Below are 18160 nucleotides of genomic sequence, written 5' to 3'. Positions count from 1 at the left end.
GGAGGACGGGGAGCATGTGCTGTGTAGGATGACCACTGAGGCTAAGCAACAGAAGTTCTGACCTTAAGATTCTCTCTCTCTGTTTCACTCTCTCTGTTTCTCTCTCTCTCTCTCTGTTTCCCTCTCTCTCTCTTTCTCTCTGTTTCTCTCTCTCTGTTTTTCTCTCTCTCTCTTTCTGTCACTCTCTCTGTTTCTCTCTTTCTCTCTCTCTCTATTTCTCTCTCTCTGTTTTTCTCTCTCTCTCTGTTTCTCTCTCTCTCTCTTTTTCTCTCTCTCTCTTTCTCTCTCTCTTCTTTCTGTAGCTCACTGGCACAGCATTTCTCCACTTGGAGCAGGGGACAAAGAAAACATCTTATTGAGCTTGTAACTTTCAAGGACAAGCCACTCAGAATTAAAGGCGACCCGGGACGCTGTGATTTAGTGTATGTGGAGGCTGTCTGTCTGCAAGTGTTAAATGAGTTTGAAATGAGAATGGAATGACCTTGATTGTGTGGCCCATGGGTTGCATGAAGGCGTGCCTATAATGGCGTCTGTGATGAACTGATGCTGGGGACACCAATCAGCTACTCTCATAATTTGTGGAATAATTACGTAGAAGAAAATATAATTACTCCTGCAGTTTATCCTTTAGTCTAGAATGGAAATGTATTTTTAATGCTTCAACTGTTAATTGATATGTTTGGTCATAAGGGCTATAGATGACTCACAATATCAGCAACATACAGGCAAGTGTATTTTGTAGTTCGTTTTTGTATTGTGATTAATACATTTTATTACTGTTCTTTTTGTATTGGGTTTGTCTGTTGTTGTCTGATATGGTTCACATGAGGGATGTGCACTTATCACAAGTGAGTATGTGAAGACATTTCTTAAATAGTGTTGTCAGGATACCAAAGTTATGACTTCAATGTGATTCCTAAGTGTAAATATTCCAAGACGACACAATAAGGAACTTATTTATCATATTTAATTATAAAAAAAAGAAAGCTATGGTATTGTGAACCATTCTAGAATTAGTCCAATCCAGAGATTATTCAGAGTGTGTATTTGGTCTGGTGTGAAGATCTGATTCCCAGCGTTGGAGCGGCCTGGAGGTGCTGTCAGCTCTCTCACCTGACAGCCTCACCTAGAACACCTCCGCAGGTCTCTACGTCACATAGAACTCTCTCATCTAGAACACCTCCGCAGGTCTCTCCGTCACATAGAACTCTCTCACCTAGAGCACCCCCGCAGGTCTCTACTGTACGTCACATAGAACTCTCTCACCTAGAGCACCTCCGCAGGTCTCTACATCAGGTTTCCTGTTGGCCCCACATGAGAGAAGACCACCACTCCACCTCAGTACCCAGGTCAGTGCCCGAACTCTGCTCTCTCTCTCTCTCCCTCTGTGTCTCTTTCCCTGTGTGTGTGTGTGTGTGTGTGTGTGTGTGTGTGTGTGTGTGTGTGTGTGTGTGTGTGTGTGTGTGTGTGTATGTGTGTGTGTGTGTGTGGTGTGTGGTGTGTGTGTGTGTGTGTGTGTGTGTCCATGTGTGAGTGGTGCTGTGTATGAGTGTGTGTATTTACTTTTGCACTGTGCATGTACTGTATGTGAGTGTCTGTGTATGTGTGTGTGTGTGTGTGTGTGTGTGTGTGATTGTAAGAGTGTGTTCTTTTCTTATCTGTGTGTGTGTGTGTGTGTGTGTGTGTGTATGTGTACGTACATGGGTGTGAGCACTTGAGGAATAACAGGAGTTTGATGAGTGGTGACAGGTGCTACCGTGTGGACAGACCAACCATATCATCTCTTATCCATCAGCACCCTCACACCCCAACACACACACCCACAGACATACACACACACACACACACATCACCATTCCCCACCCCCCACAACCCCGTCTCTTTACACCTCTCAGACTGGCAGGCATCACTGTGTCTGTCACACACACACACACACACACACACACACACACACACACACACACACACACACCCCTCACCATTACTCTCCAGACGGGCAGGCATCGCTGTGTCTGTCAGCAGAGAGGTGCACTCAAGACAGAAGGACCGTCTCAACACACACACACACACACACACACACACACACCCCCTCATCATTACCTGCACCTCAGACGGGCAGGCATTGCTGTGTCTGTCTGCAAAGAGGTGCACTCAAGACAGAAGGGCCGTTTCATGGGGCCATTTTAAAGTTCACTTTGTCAGTGGACTCCAGAATGGAACATGTTCATTGAGTTTTGTTAGGAAAGCGAGACGGGAGGTGTGTGTGTGTGTGTGTGTGTGTGTGTGTGTGTGTGTGTGTGTGTGTGTGTGTGTGTGTGTTGAAGGGAGAGAGGGTTGCGCTGGTGTCCTGTGTCAGGTGATAACCATCAGGTTTGGTATTTGACAGCCCTGGTTGACACGCCATGACAACAGCATCCAGACAGTTTGAACAGGTCTAAGGCGAAGAAGATGGCTCTCGCAAGAGTTACCTACCTGTTTCATCACCTCAATGTCATCTGACAGAAGAGGAACTGTTAAACATTCCAAACATACCTCATCACAGCCAGTAGTCGAACGGACGTCATTCAGACAAAAAAATGCTTTTTTCTCTATTCACATTCTTGCCTTCAATTTGTTTGATTTGATAGATTTAAAGTGACCGATATCATTTGCAAACACCTTAAGGCTGGGAAAAGCCCGTAAAAGTCCTGGCAGGAAGCAATGCATAACGATGTAGATCCAGGAATGCACTAATATTTTGTTCATAGTACCAGTTTGCAACCAGGGATGGGCATAAATACATCAAAATGTATTTCCAAATAAAATACCAAATACTCACCTTAAAAATGTATAAAAATAAACTACAAAATACAGCAGCCAAAAAATGTATCAAAATAAAATACTGTATTTTTGTATTTTCAAAATACGACAAAATACTTTTTTCTAAAAGCCTTTTTTGTCTATCCCTTCCCTACCTGGAAAAACATCTGAAAGCAAGAGACTCCTTCCATAATCAGTCAACAGATTAGATATGCTCACCCCTCATGTTAGACATCCCAATATAAACCTCTGCCAGGGTCGGTGCTAGCGGGGGGGGGGGGGGGGGGGGCATCCTTCGAGCATCCTTCGAACCTTTTGGATAACTGAAACAATGTAATGGGGGAAAATAGTGCAAGGACATAGTGGTCATAGCCTATAGTGTTGTTGGATTCCCTGGTTGTTGCGTTGTGTTTTAGTTCTAATTTCTGTATTGAAGATGGTCAATAAAGCTTGACGGCGGGATCAGGATCGGCGATTAGATGATGATTTATTGTAGATGGTACAACAATGAATAACAGCACACAGGCTAAGTCTCAAACAGTAAAACTGTGCAGAGTCTAACAGTTGTGGTTGTTATTAGAAGCGGCTGCTGAGCCTTCCGACAGAAGATGCTCCTCGGGTCGCTTCCTCGATCCGTCTCCGTGTCAAAACCTAAGACAAAGGCTGTTATACTAAAACATACAAACGCCAATCATGCCAACGTGGCAGGTGCCAACCAGTGTACAAAACCCGGCCCTGGCCAGATGGAGATACTACCCCGAATAGGCAGACATGCTGTCTCCCTCGGCCCATGTTATCACTGATGTTCCTCGGATGTTCCTAAACATCGGCCTGTATGACCTTCCTGCTGGTACACAGGCTAAGGCACAGTTATGTACAATAATATGGACCTCTCCCTGTTGTATACTACACACAGAAGTAACATATGAACACATCAGAATACAGTAAGAATACCCCAGAATTCTACAGTGTTTAATATACTAGCACACAGTATTAAATAAAATAGTTGCATAGGCTACAATACAAACAAATAAGATCCTACTCAAAAGCCAATTGCACATAGGGCCTTCTGATAATATTGCAACATTGAACGTAGGCTATGTGATCGCTCGAAATGTTCTTTAAAGTACATAACTCTAACACATTTACGATTGGATGGATTCCATGGACCCGATTTTCACCTCAACAAAGGAACCAATCACAGAACGGAAGGGGGACAGCAAGACGATGATGACACACTGAAGCGGTTATGAGCTACGTACAGACGCCAAAAAGGGAGATCCAAGGTCTAACAGGAGCCAAGGAGCAGGACCGGATCACTCAATGCTTAACGTGTTTTTATTCGTGCAAACTGACTAACATTTCGACGCCCATGCGTCTTCTTCAGAGTCAAACAGTCAATGGCAATGATGTACTACGTACAGACCCATTTGATTGACATTCGTAGCACCCAATAAATGGCTCTGAGCATTCGTAAATCACGTCTCAAATACAAGAAAATGAATGTGTAGTTCCCAGACCCAAACTCAATGAGATGAGGCCAGGCTATGTGGCTAGACAGAGGCACCAAATGTGATGGAAAGTTTAAGAGCGAACAGGACACTCGGCATGGCTTTTAGTATCTGCTCTGACAGTCCACTTTTATTGACTGTTAGTCTACTGTTTGAGTTTAGAGATGTACTGTTTCACAGCAACAGGAATGCCGACTCCACAACTGTAGCACTTCCCAGCCAGTTGGCGTAATAGATTGCCCACTATGAATCAGTGACAATAATTCAGACAAACAAATCTAAGACAAACAATCCAAATGGATGACTTATTTAGAAATTTAAGCTATTTAGCATTTCATCACAGATGAATAATTTTGTATACACCTGAAACTGGTGTGTGCACAACCTCTATCAATGTAAATTAAAAAAAAGTAAAAAGAAAAAAGAAAAAATCAGGTTGTCACATTAATACCATCCAATCAGTTAAGCCAATTATTATGACATTATCAATCATTTCTTATTTTAAATGTGCAAAATTGAAAATGTCCTTGTTTGAGGTATCTTCAAGTTACCATAGCACTGAAATATTTCACAGGTCAGAGAACATAGACAAATTTAAAGTCTAGAAAAATCAGTCCAGCAAAGGAAAATAAACTATCTGAAGCAGAGGGGCTTGACCATGCAAGGGTACCACAGACAGACAGAGACAGAGATGTTGTGCTTTATAGATAGTTAGATAGATGTCATCACAGTGTTTCACAGAAAGTATTTTACAGTATTTTGAAAATACAAAAATACACAACACTGAAGTATTTTGATAAAAAATACAAAGGCATTTTCATTATCTTAATAAAATACAAATTACAAAATAGTATTTTGTATTTGAAATACATATTTTAAATACATGTATTAGAAATACTGCCCATCCCTGTTTGCAACGATTATTAGTTGTTGTAAAGTTTTAAACACTTCGGAAAAAAATATTAAAAACTGGATATACCAAAAGACTTTTATGTAATCGCTTCCTGCCAGGACTTTTACGGGCTTTACCCAAATCACGTAAGTAACTTCGACGCAGCAGTAGCTAGCAGCAGAGAGTAGAAGCCTTCAGGCAAGTGTTATTTAAACTAGATGTACCGCAGAGCGGTACAAAATATGACCGCCGCCCAGTCCAGCACATTTTTCCCACAAAAATAAATCACGCTGAAAGATAGATAGATAGATAGATACTTTATTGATCCCCAGGGGAAATTCAAGGAAAATATGAAAGGCCTATATGATAAATATAGGAAAGGCCTATATGATTCTAACTGTCTTACTAAATTGCATTATCCACACTCAATTCTCACTGGTATCTGCTAGACAACAAGTACCAAAACATGATTAGTTCATAGATTTCACATGTAAAATTAATTTTATACAACCACACCCCCATCTTGCCTGTTCATAATTCTGAGAAATTCTTGAATTGTGTGCATGTGTGCGTGTACACGTTTATGTTTGTGTGTGTGTGTGTGTGTGTGCGTGTGTGCTTGTGTGTTTGCCTGCGTATGTGTGTTTGTGCATGTGCATGCATGCGTACATATGTCTACTGTGTGAGTATGTGTCATACGTATGATTACTGTGAATGTATGTGTGTGCGTGTGTATCTGTTTATGCACATGTGTGCACATGGAATGGGTTAACATGACCCCTGGAGGCAAACATACGGAAAAAATTGGTCATCCTAGGCCCTACGGTTCATGAGATATTCACAGAAAACTGTGTCTGCCCTACCCTCCTCCTGGGGGGTCCAGTCCAGCGGGGGGCCTTCAGATCAAAATGAAAAACAATGGTTCCATACTATCCATGTGGGGTTACATGCCCACCAAGTTTCGTGTACCCCGGTCTTTCATGCACTAAATGTACACATAAATTATTTTATTGTAAGGCCCCCCATGAACGAAAGTTCACAAAACTTGGCATGCATTCGGAGGGTGTCATAATGATCCTACACTTTAAATTTCGTGCAGTTTTGACCATGTCAGCCAAAGATATTGTGATGAAAACACCTAATCTTTTGCTTTTTAATTTTTAACTAGGTGGTGCTATACATGAAATAAGTGGTAATGGGATGGGTTGACATGCCCCCTTAAAGGTCCAGTATGTAGGAAATAATGAAAAAATAAACTGTAACCATTCCAAAAAATGATCACCATATGTTGTCAGAGAGTAAGGAAACACCATGAATTGAAGTTATGGCTTATTTGACAACATTACTCTAACCCGTAAAACCTCGTAAAAACCCATGAAAAAAAATGAGTTACGGGCGGAATCTCTTGGAATTTTTCGCTTATGTTTGAACGATTAATTCTAGAATAAGCGATAATAATGGGCTAGCGTCCTCCCTATTTGGGTTGCCAAATTAGCAAAGGCCAACTGTCAACAGCTGTCAGTTGTAGGCTAGTCATGAACGCCTACGAGAGGCAGGCACATTTCCAAAATTAAAACAAGAAACAAATTAAGTGGACATCGGAGGATGGATGGAGGATGGAGGATGAGTGGTTATGCAATGGGTTGACATGGCCCCTTGAGATCAACATACAAAAAAATTGGTCATCCTAGGCCCTACGGTTCATGAGATATTCACAGAAAACTGTGTCTGCCCTACCCTCCTCCTGGGGGGTCCAGTCCAGCGGGGGGCCTTCAGATCAAAATGAAAAACAATGGTTCCATACTATCCATGTGGGGTTACATGCCCACCAAGTTTCGTGTACCCCGGTCTTTCATGCACTAAATGTACACATAAATTATTTTATTGTAAGGCCCCCCATGAACGAAAGTTCACAAAACTTGGCATGCATTCGGAGGGTGTCATAATGATCCTACACTTTAAATTTCGTGCAGTTTTGACCATGTCAGCCAAAGATATTGTGATGAAAACACCTAATCTTTTGCTTTTTAATTTTTAACTAGGTGGTGCTATACATGAAATAAGTGGTAATGGGATGGGTTGACATGCCCCCTTAAAGGTCCAGTATGTAGGAAATAATGGAAAATAAACTGTAACCATTCCAAAAATGATCACCATATGTTGTCAGAGAGTAAGGAAACACGATGAATTGAAGTTATGGCTTATTTGACAACATTACTCTAACCCGTAAAACCTCGTAAAACCCATGAAAAAAAATGAGTTACGGGGCGGAATCTCTTGGAATTTTCGTTTATGTTTTGAACGATTAATTCTAGAATAGCGTATTAATAATGGGCTAGCGCGTCCTCCTATTTGGGTTGCCAAATTAGCAAAGGCCAACTGTCAACAGCTGTCAGTTGTAGGCTAGTCATGAACGCCTACGAGAGGCAGGCACATTTCCAAAATTAAAACAAGAAACAAATTAAGTGGACATCGGAGGATGGATGGAGGATGGAGGATGAGTGGTTATGCAATGGGTTGACATGGCCCCTTGAGATCAACATACAAAAAAATGGTCCTCCTAAACCCTACGGTTCTCGAGATATTCACAGAAAACTGTGTCTTCCCTACCCTCCTTTCGGGGGGTCCAGTCCAGCGGGGGGGCTACAGATCAAAATGAAAAATGATGGTTCCATGCTATCCATGTGGGGTTACATGCCCACCAAGTTTCGTGTACCCCGGTCTTTCATGCACTAAATGTACACATAAATTATTTTATTGTAAGGCCCCCCATGAACGAAAGTTCACAAAACTTGGCATGCATTCGGAGGGTGTCATAATGATCCTACACTTTCAATTTCGTGCAGTTTTGATTCATGTCAGCCAAAGATATTGTGATGAAAAACACCTAATCTTTTGCTTTTAATTTTTAACTAGGTGGTGCTATACATGAAATAAGTGGTAATGGGATGGGTTGACATGCCCCCTTAAAGGTCCAGTATGTAGGAAATAATGGAAAATAAACTGTAACCATTCCAAAAATGATCACCATATGTTGTCAGAGAGTAAGGGAAACACGATGAATTGAAGTTATGGCTTATTTGACAACATTACTCTAACCCGTAAAACCTCGTAGAAACCCATGAAAAAAAATGAGTTACGGGCGGAATCTTTGGAATTTTCGCTTATGTTTTGAACGACAATTTAGAATAGCGATTAATAATGGGCTAGCTGCCCTCCCATTTGGGTTGCCAAATTAGCAAAGGCCAACCGTCAACAGCTGTCAGTTGTAGGTTAGTCATGAACGCCTCAGAGGCAGGCACATTTCCAAAATTAAAACAAGAAACAAATTAAGTGGACATCGGAGGATGGATGGAGGATGGAGGATGAGTGGTTATGGAATGGGTTGACATGGCCCCTTGAGATCAACATACAAAAAAATGGTCCTCCTAAACCCTACGGTTCTCGAGATATTCACAGAAAACTGTGTCTTCCCTACCCTCCTTTCGGGGGGTCCAGTCCAGCGGGGGGGCTACAGATCAAAACGAAAAATGATGGTTCCATGCTATCCATGTGGGGTTACATGCCCACCAAGTTTCGTGTACCCCGGTCTTTCAGTGTCCCGGGAATCCTTGACGGAAATGTGGACATGCGAAAAAGAAAAAAACAAAGACATTTTTTTTTTCGCTGCGCGGCGGTCATAATAAACTCCTGGTGTACAAACTTTCCAATGCCTCGTTTTATGAGTACAGAACATATTTGTACTACTGTAGAAGTTTCGTACCATTCAGGGCATTATTAGTGGGGTAATTTACGAGATACTCTATTGGTTCCATAAGCGCCTGCACAAGCCATTAATTTCTGTATTCGCCTGATAGCGCTGACCAATGTTCGACCAAACCAGCTTCTGGGAGGGTGTTTGGCTGGAGGTAAGGAAACTTTAATGCCCCCGAGGGGCAATTGGTTTTAACAGCCATCAGTACCAACAAATATGCCAGACAACATCCTACAAGATGGTGCAAAGGACCCTAGGGTGAAATCACTCCGAACCATCATGTCCGCTATCATGGGCAAACACCTTAATATGTCTGCTAGTTTGGGCAAACACCTTCATGTGACCGCTATCATGGACAAACACCTTCATGGGCTAAACACCTTAATATGTCCGCTAGTTTGGGCAAACCCCTTAATATGTCCGCTAGTTTGGGCAAACACCTTCATGTGACCGCTATCTTAGGCAAATACCTTCATGTGACCGCTATCTTGGGCAAACACCTTCATGTGACCGCTATCTTAGGCAAACACCTTCATGGGCTAAACACCTTAATATGTCCGCTAGTTTGGGCAAACACCTTAATATATCCGCTAGTTTGGGCAAACACCTTTATGTGACCGCTATCATGGGCAAACACCTTCATGGGCTAAACACCCTAAGGTGTCCATTATTTTAGGCAAAACTCTTAAGGTGACCACTATCATGGGCAAACACCTTAATATGTCCGTTATCATGGGCAAACACCTTAAGGTGTCCACTATTTTAGGCAAACACCCTTAGATATCATGAATCCATTGTTTTAGTTTTAGGCTCCTCCTGACTGTGGTCCTAGTCCTTCTCGTGAGTATAGGAGTATGAGAGGAAGATGGATTCACCCATTAAGAAGCCCCTTCAGCAACAAACATCAGTGTTCACCTACAACTTGGGAGTGTAAATGAAACTATATTACTGGCTTGAGATCCTGCATGCCCACTCTTAAACCGAATGTGTTGAAAACAACACAACTTGCATTGTTTTTAACACATCTCTGTGTCCAGATAGGGACAACCCAAGTTTGTGTTGTTTCCCACACATTCGTTTTAAGAGTGCAGTCAATATCCATCATCTGCAGGAGTGCAATACATTACATTTGGTTGTGTCATGTAGGCCTACAACCTTTTTGCCTTCATAAGTTTACAGCTAAAAAGTACAGAACATAACATAAAATGATCAAACAATGTATAGTAAGTCCTATCATAATTAAAATAGCCCAAATGGATGCATTGGTGTCTCTGTAGGATTATTTCTTGAATGAGATGAACTGATTAGGCTGCAGGCTGGAGAAGAGTCCATTTAGAATTTTAGAACTTTAGACTGATGAGCAGCACTCCTTTAGAACTTTAGACTGACGAGCAGCACTCCATTAGAACTTTAGACTGATGAGCAGCACTCCTTTAGAACTTTAGACTAACGAGCACCACTCCTTTAGAACTTTAGACTAACGAGCACCACTCCTTTAGAACTTTAGACTAACGAGCACCACTCCATTAGAACTTTAGACTGACGAGCACCACTCCATTAGAACTTTAGACTAACGAGCAGCACTCCTTTGCGCCAGAGATCAGTAGAAGCACACACATGTTTGCACATCAAAAATAAAAAATAAAAAACCTTTGATGAGAGGAAGAAAAAAGTCAGCGACCCCATATCTATGCCTCTAAAGAAAAGATCAACATTGGACGTAATTAATGGCCTTTAAAAATAGCCATGCTCACCACAACCAAGTCATTTGGTGAAAGAGAAGTTCTCTTTCTAAGGTAAATAAGAGTCTTTGGGTCGGGCTAGAAATTGGGTCAGCCAGAGGGAAAACAGAAGACAAGGAGCAAGGCATCTTATGGAGGACAGAAGAGCAAGGCATCTTATGGAGAAAGGCTTAAAGATGAAAGCTTGGTGCTGGGGAGATTAGATGATGAGAGAGGCTGGAGTGAGGGGGGGGCAGGAAATGTGCAAAAATTGTAGTTCACTTTAAATATGAATATAACAAGATTGCAGAAATGTTAACATACATTCACATGCAGGTGACAATAAGAGAATATGAAAATAAAAACCTATATTGTCTTGTAAGATCAAACCGGACAGATGCAGTGATTCATTTAATTAGTTAACATCCATGCTGGCTCTAAAATCAATATCAAAGAGGACATGTTGTATTTTATGTGTCTAAGATGTAAATTGACTGGAAATAACATAATCACCATCCGTTGGCTGTTGATGCAGAAAGTGAGTCTGTGTAATTTGGGAGCAACAGCAACAGTCGGCTGCACTTCGGTCCCTGGGAAGTGATTTATTGGTACAATATTTGTCTTCCCAGTGCAGGAAATTATAATAAATAAAATAATTTGCTTACTAAATGATGAAAAGTGAAATGGGGAGGTCAGGTTTATTTCCAGCCCACGGGTCTCTATCGACATCTGCCCGCCAGACCCAAACCTCCGTTCGCTTCCTCAGTCGATCCAGATGGAGTGAAATGAGAGGCGTGCTATCCCATTCTGATAGATTAATGAATGTGTAGACGTAACAGCCTTCAGACACACTGCGCGTCACACTAGGGGGACAGTGGAAAGCCATCGACTGCTGTGCTGACCAGGGAGCCGTCGTGTGAGATGACACTATATGGTGTGACGTGTCCATCAATAAGGCTGACTACTATCTACACCTAAACATGGTGCTTCGGCCAGGCTTCTAATGAAACACAGAACCTTAAACTGTGTCTGCTGTGGCTATCACTATCACTATGCCATGAAGGCAGCTCTGCATCTGTGTCCTTACTGCATGGTTACATCCAGGGCTTTAGTGGTAGTATACTGCAGGGCTTTAGTGGTAGTATACTGTAATTTTCAAGCAAGGTCAGATCCTGCAGATGCCATCAAAAGATCTCAACCACGAAGTGAGTGCAAAAATAAGCAACATTTCAAACTCCTCAGATTTGTTAAAAACGTTGAAATGCTGTCTACACAGCTTAAAGCAGTGGTCCCCAAACTTTTTCTTCCGAGGGCCAGCTTACTATGCCTGGCTCTAATAGAGGGCCAGAGACTCAGAGTATATCAGTAACCATAAATAGCTTAGTGCTGTGAAGAACAGTAGTCTACCTTAGTTGAATATTCCATTACATTTAATCTATAGGCTATTGCAATTTAATACCATTGTTAGCTGTGTTTATATTGCCATCATGCCATATCAGTGTAAAATGTAAGTCAAATTAAATAATACTAATAAAAAAGACTTTTGCATTCCCAAAAGTATTAGCAGGTAGTCCCAAAAGTATATTTTATTAAAAATATGTGAACTCTGAACTCTGAAAATTTAAAGTTCTCAAACTATGAGAATTTTATGAAGTGGTCTGAAATGACCACCATTTTAACTTTCACTCATCTGAACGTGTGAACTCTTTGTATGAACATTTGAACGAGTGAATACAAAATAGAAATAATTATCCCAGAAAGTCCCAGAAATATGACTTGAATAGAAGTTAGTTAGTTATTAACAATTCATTGATAAACGTTTAGAATACTTTGAGCACTGATCCAGTCAGCATAGGCCTCTTACATTGTTTGCAGGTAGGCCTACATTTCATTCCGTTTTTGATGGCAAATGCGAAACAGTGGCAAAACAACCACCAGTGGACAAAAATAGTATTACATGTATGCTGTTAAGAATTGCCATAGAGAATGAATGCGGGAAATTGCCAGAGGTGGAAAGTAACGAAATACATTTACTCACGTTACTGTATTGAGTAGTTTTTGTGTGTATTTTGTATTTTTTAAGTAGTTTATAAAATCGGTATTTTAAATTTTACTTGATTACATTTTGAGTGAAGTATTGTACTTCGCTACATCAAAAATCCCATCCGTTACTTGAGTAAAAAAAAAAAGTTAAGACTGGACGAAAACGGAAAGGGAGAGAAAAAAATCGCTACCTAAACCACAAGCCTAGTGTGTAGCCTACAACAGGACGTGAATCAAGCTGAAGCCATGCAGTCTTTCTGAAAGTGATGGAGCTGGATCACGAGATGCATCAGATTAGCCTAACCTATGAAAGTGTATTTTCCACTATTCCAATCGGGTTGTCTCAGTTCATTTTAGCACTAATGATTGCGGAGATATTTAAGCAAACACCATGGGATTTCGTGGTTTTGACGCTTTGTGCTCACCTTTCTTTGGAAAGAAGTTTATTAGCAGTTGTTGTTTCCCCTCATTTTGATGTCTCTCTTTTTCCTGTTTTGGCCTTTGTTTTAGTAACCTGACTTGGCTTTCTTTGGAGAAAGACATTGCACCAGCAGCAAAACAATTAGCGGTCCACTACTAGCGATGCTCAACTAAATAAACAAAAGATAGACTACCTTATGAATCGTGCAGGCGGACTAAACCATTTAGCTCTTTAGCAAGGGAGAGTGAGAGTGACCTTACACAGTTTTCACTACGTTTTGTATACAAAAATCCAGTCAGTCAAACTTTACATTTCGTCTGACATTCATTTTGACATTTAATTTGGAAGTTAAAATATTCAGGTAAAATAAATATATGGTGGAAATAAGTATTGAACGCTTAATTTTTTTTTTCAGAAACTAGCCTAAACTTCCAGTGAGTCTATTCGAAATTTTCACCACACATTATATTAACACATATAAAAAATCCAAACATAAGAGTTTTATGTATTAAAGTGGAATGACACAGGAAAAAAAGTATTCGCGGCCTACTGAAATTTCTTCAATACTTTGTGGAAAAGCCTTTGTTTGTAAAGGCAGCTTCAAGACATTTCCTATATGACAAAACTTATTAGTGATTTCGGCCCATTGTTCTAAACAGATTCCAGGGGTCCCTCTTGTGAATCCTTATCTTTAGTTACTTCCAGAACTATTTAATTGAATTGGCTGCCTTCAAGTCTTTCTGGAGCTTTCTCCAAGTGGTTCCTGTGCATGGCAGGTTGATGATGCAGTGATGTTTCTTCCACTTGCAGATAATGGCTCCCATGCTGCTTACTGGAAGATTCTGATGTTTTGAACTGCATTTGTAACCAGTTTCATTGATATGTTTTGCAACAATAAGGTTGCAAAGGTCTTGGGAGAGCTTTTTGCTTTTATCCATCATGAAATGTTTCTTGTGTGACACCTTGGTAATGAAAAACCTAGCCCATTAATATTTAGGCTACTAACCAAGCTTATATTCATTTGCACAGATAGAAAGGATAACTACTCTCTATACAGATTCCAGCTCGTTCCTTCCCTTTCCTTGCCTTAGTGCTTTTTCTTAGCGTGTTCAATACTTTCCCCCTTTGTTATTCCACTTCATTACATGACTCTACTTATGGAGTTGTTTGGATTTTATGTGTGGATTACCTGAGTTATTACTAATGCCTGGTGAAAATGTTGTGCCCCCTGTATTCCACTTTTTACGGGCCCTCTCCTCCATTGGGGCCCTATACTTCCCACTTTCCCCAGCACGACGCCCTTTAATCTGCTGAACCTTCTGCTCGTTTCCAAAATAAAAAAACTCTCTGCAACTCAATATTGGCCTGCCTGCCTCAGCTGCCTGTGAGGGGCTTTTCAGTTGTGCTGGATTATGGTTCACTGCAAAGCGACCCAAGGATGAGTGCAACTAACTTTGAAAATCAACTACCGCGCCCTCGGCGGCCATATTGCAACACTTATCGTGCATCTATTTCAGCAGAAATGCGTGAGCGTAAGGCTTCACTACACCAATCTTGCTCCAGCAGCCAGATCACAACAGATGATTGGCACGATGTCTTCACAGCACACCACATGATTGGCTCAATGTATTTTACAACACACCACATGATTGGCTCAATGTCACATGTCGACGCTTTGCCGCTGAAGGGTTGTGGGATATGTGTAGACATATAATGTGTAGACAACTGCCATATTGGCGTTTGGCCCCATACATTACTATGACCCCATACATTACTATGGAGGATTTTTTTGAGTGCTGTATCTCCTCATTAGAAAGTCTTTGGTAAAACTGGTTGTTCTGGTACCCACCCCCCCCAAAAAAAAAAAAGTAACTAAGTAACTTTTACTTAAAGTACATTTTAAATTAACTACTTTTTACTTTTACATGAGTACATTTTCAGATCGGTATTTGAACTTGTACTTGAGTAATATTTCATCAAGGTATTGGTACTTTTACTTGAGTACAATATTTTCATACTTTTTCCACCTCTGGAAATTGCGGAGGTTACAGTTTGACGATGTCGTACTCCCGTGCGGGCCGGTTGCTATATACCACGGACATGTTTTGGGGGGCCACCCAAAATGAGGTGGCGGGCCGTATCCGGCACGCGGGCCGTAGTTTAGGGACCACTAGCTCAAAGTCTGCTTTATTGTCAATTTCTTCACATGTATGTCTTGACATGTGAAGAAATTGACAATAAAGCAGACTTTGACTTTGACTTTGACTTTGAAAGGGACACCAGGCAACGTTTTCGTGATTACTCATCTTCGTAAGTCGGTATATGGTTAAATGACTCATTAAAGGGCGAATGAAGACTCTCTCGTCCGCCCCTACTGCCTGTAGGAAGAATATCCCGCATGCACCTCTTTTGGGGCCTACCATCAATTGTTCTCAGCTCTATAGAAAGCTGAGAACCTGTAGTTTTCGTAGGAAACAGTCAAAATAACTTTGTGATGTACTCAAACAGATTTACAGAGGCTAGAATATAGTTTTTTCTTTCTGCCGGATTACAAGAATCTCTGAACTGACCACATTGCAGCCCTCTAGGTTACTTGATATCACTTAGAAACACAACTGAGCCCTAGCACCAGGTCTTGTGAAGCTGTGTGGAAAAGCAGATCAATATAGAATGAAAATATGAGTGCTTTAGACAATTATTTGCCAAGCTACACTGCAGCCAGAAGTCAGGGTAGCACCAAAAGCGGAGGAGGGGGAGGGGGCATTTTGGATCAAATTTAATTGAGACATAATAAGATTAATCTGAGAATGTAAATCAGTATACAGATTGTACATGAAAAAAGTTTGGATTTGGATTTCCAAGAGTCAAAGCTTTCAAATGGTGTATAACATTACTATGCTACATAAAATAATATCTGATCCAACGGACCAAGACAGGAAATGTAACGTGGAACCAAAATGTGAAAGAAAAACTATTATTTTAACTATTTTAATGTTACCATTTTGCCAGGTTGATGGAGTCAGGTGGGGCAAAGTGGGGATGTTTGAGAACCACTGTTACAGTTTAAGAACTGGTATTGTTTTGAAAGGCATTGGGCAATAACCTCTACCGTTACCAAACATGTTCTGAATGTTTTATCTGCGAGCCTCTGCCATCGTCAGCCTTACAGTGATCACAAAATGAGCAGTGTAATTGATCACAAAATGAACAGTGTGTTTGATCATAAAATGAGCAGTGTGATTGATCACAAAATGAGAAGTATAATTGATCACAAAATGAGCAGTGTAATTGATCACAAAATTAGCAGTATAATTGATCACAAAATGAGTAGTATAATTGATCTCAAAATTAGCAGTATAATTGTAATCACTGTCTTTGACTTTGAAAACGTTTGTTTGTACAGTAGAAGCTGCCTTAAGTACAGTAACTGTATATCACTTTAGCCTTAAAAATCATCTAACTATGCTGAAAGACTGTAAATCTTTTATACAAATGCAAAGAGAAGTTGCACAGGAGCTGCACAAAAGCAAGGTGTACTGGATGAAATGACTTAATGATCAAACGCATGGAGTAGAGTACAGTATTCACACATACAGTAGAGTAGAGTATTCACACATACAGTAGAGTAGATTAGAGTATTCACACATACAGTAGAGTAGATTAGAGTATTCACAAATACAGTAGAGTAGAGTATTCACACATACAGTAGAGTAGAGTAGAGTATTCCCACATACAGTAGAGTAGAGTAGAGTATTCCCACATACAGTAGAGTATTCAAACATACAGTAGAGTAGAGTAGAGTATTCCCACATACAGTAGAGTAGAGTATTCCCACATACAGTAGAGTAGAGTAGAGTATTCCCACATACAGTAGAGTAGAGTATTCATACAGTAGAGTAGAGTATTCACACATACAGTAGAGTATTCAAACATACAGTAGAGTAGAGTATTCACACATACAGTAGAGTAGAGTATTCACACATACAGTAGAGTAGAGTAGAGTATTCACACATACAGTAGAGTATTCAAACATACAGTAGAGTAGAGTAGAGTATTCACACATACAGTAGAGTAGAGTATTCAAACATACAGTAGAGTAGAGTAAAGTATTCACACATACAGTAGAGTGGAGTATTCACACATACAGTAGAGTAGAGTAGAGTATTCCCACGTACAGTAGAGTAGAGTATTCCCACATACAGTAGAGTAGAGTATTCCCACATACAGTAGAGTAGAGTATTCCCACATACAGTAGAGAAGAGTATTCAAACATACAGTAGAGTAGAGTAAAGTATTCACACATACAGTAGAGTGGAGTATTCACACATACAGTAGAGTAGAGTAGAGTATTCCCACGTACAGTAGAGTAGAGTAGAGTATTCACACATACAGTAGAGTAGAGTAGAGTATTCCCACATACAGTAGAGTAGAGTATTCCCACATACAGTAGAGTAGAGTATTCACACATACAGTAGAGTAGAGTATTTACACATACAGTAGAGTCCAGTATTCACACATACAGTAGAGTAGAGTAGAGTATTCACACATACAGTAGAGTAGAGTATTCCCACATACAGTAGAGTAGTATTCACACATACAGTAGAGTAGAGTAGTATTCACACATACAGTAGAGTAGAGTATTCACACATACAGTAGAGTAGAGTAGTATTCACACATACAGTAGAGTAGAGTAGTATTCACACATACAGTAGAGTAGAGTATTCACACATACCGTAGAGTAGAGTATTCACACATACAGTAGAGTAGAGTAGTATTCACACATACAGTAGAGTAGAGTAGTATTCACACATACAGTAGAGTAGAGTATTCCCACATACAGTAGAATATTCCCACATACAGTAGAGTAGAGTAGAGTATTCCCACATACAGTAGAGTAGAGTAGTATTCACACATACAGTAGAGTAGAGTATTCCCACATACAGTAGAGTAGAGTATTCCCACATACAGTAGAGTAGAGTGTTCACACATACAGTAGAGTAGAGTATTCACACATACAGT

Source organism: Alosa alosa, chromosome 16, assembly GCF_017589495.1.
Source record: "Alosa alosa isolate M-15738 ecotype Scorff River chromosome 16, AALO_Geno_1.1, whole genome shotgun sequence".
NCBI classification, from domain to species: domain Eukaryota; kingdom Metazoa; phylum Chordata; class Actinopteri; order Clupeiformes; family Clupeidae; genus Alosa; species Alosa alosa.
The sequence above is the reverse complement of the archived record's forward strand: the minus strand, read 5'-3'. Positions refer to the sequence as shown.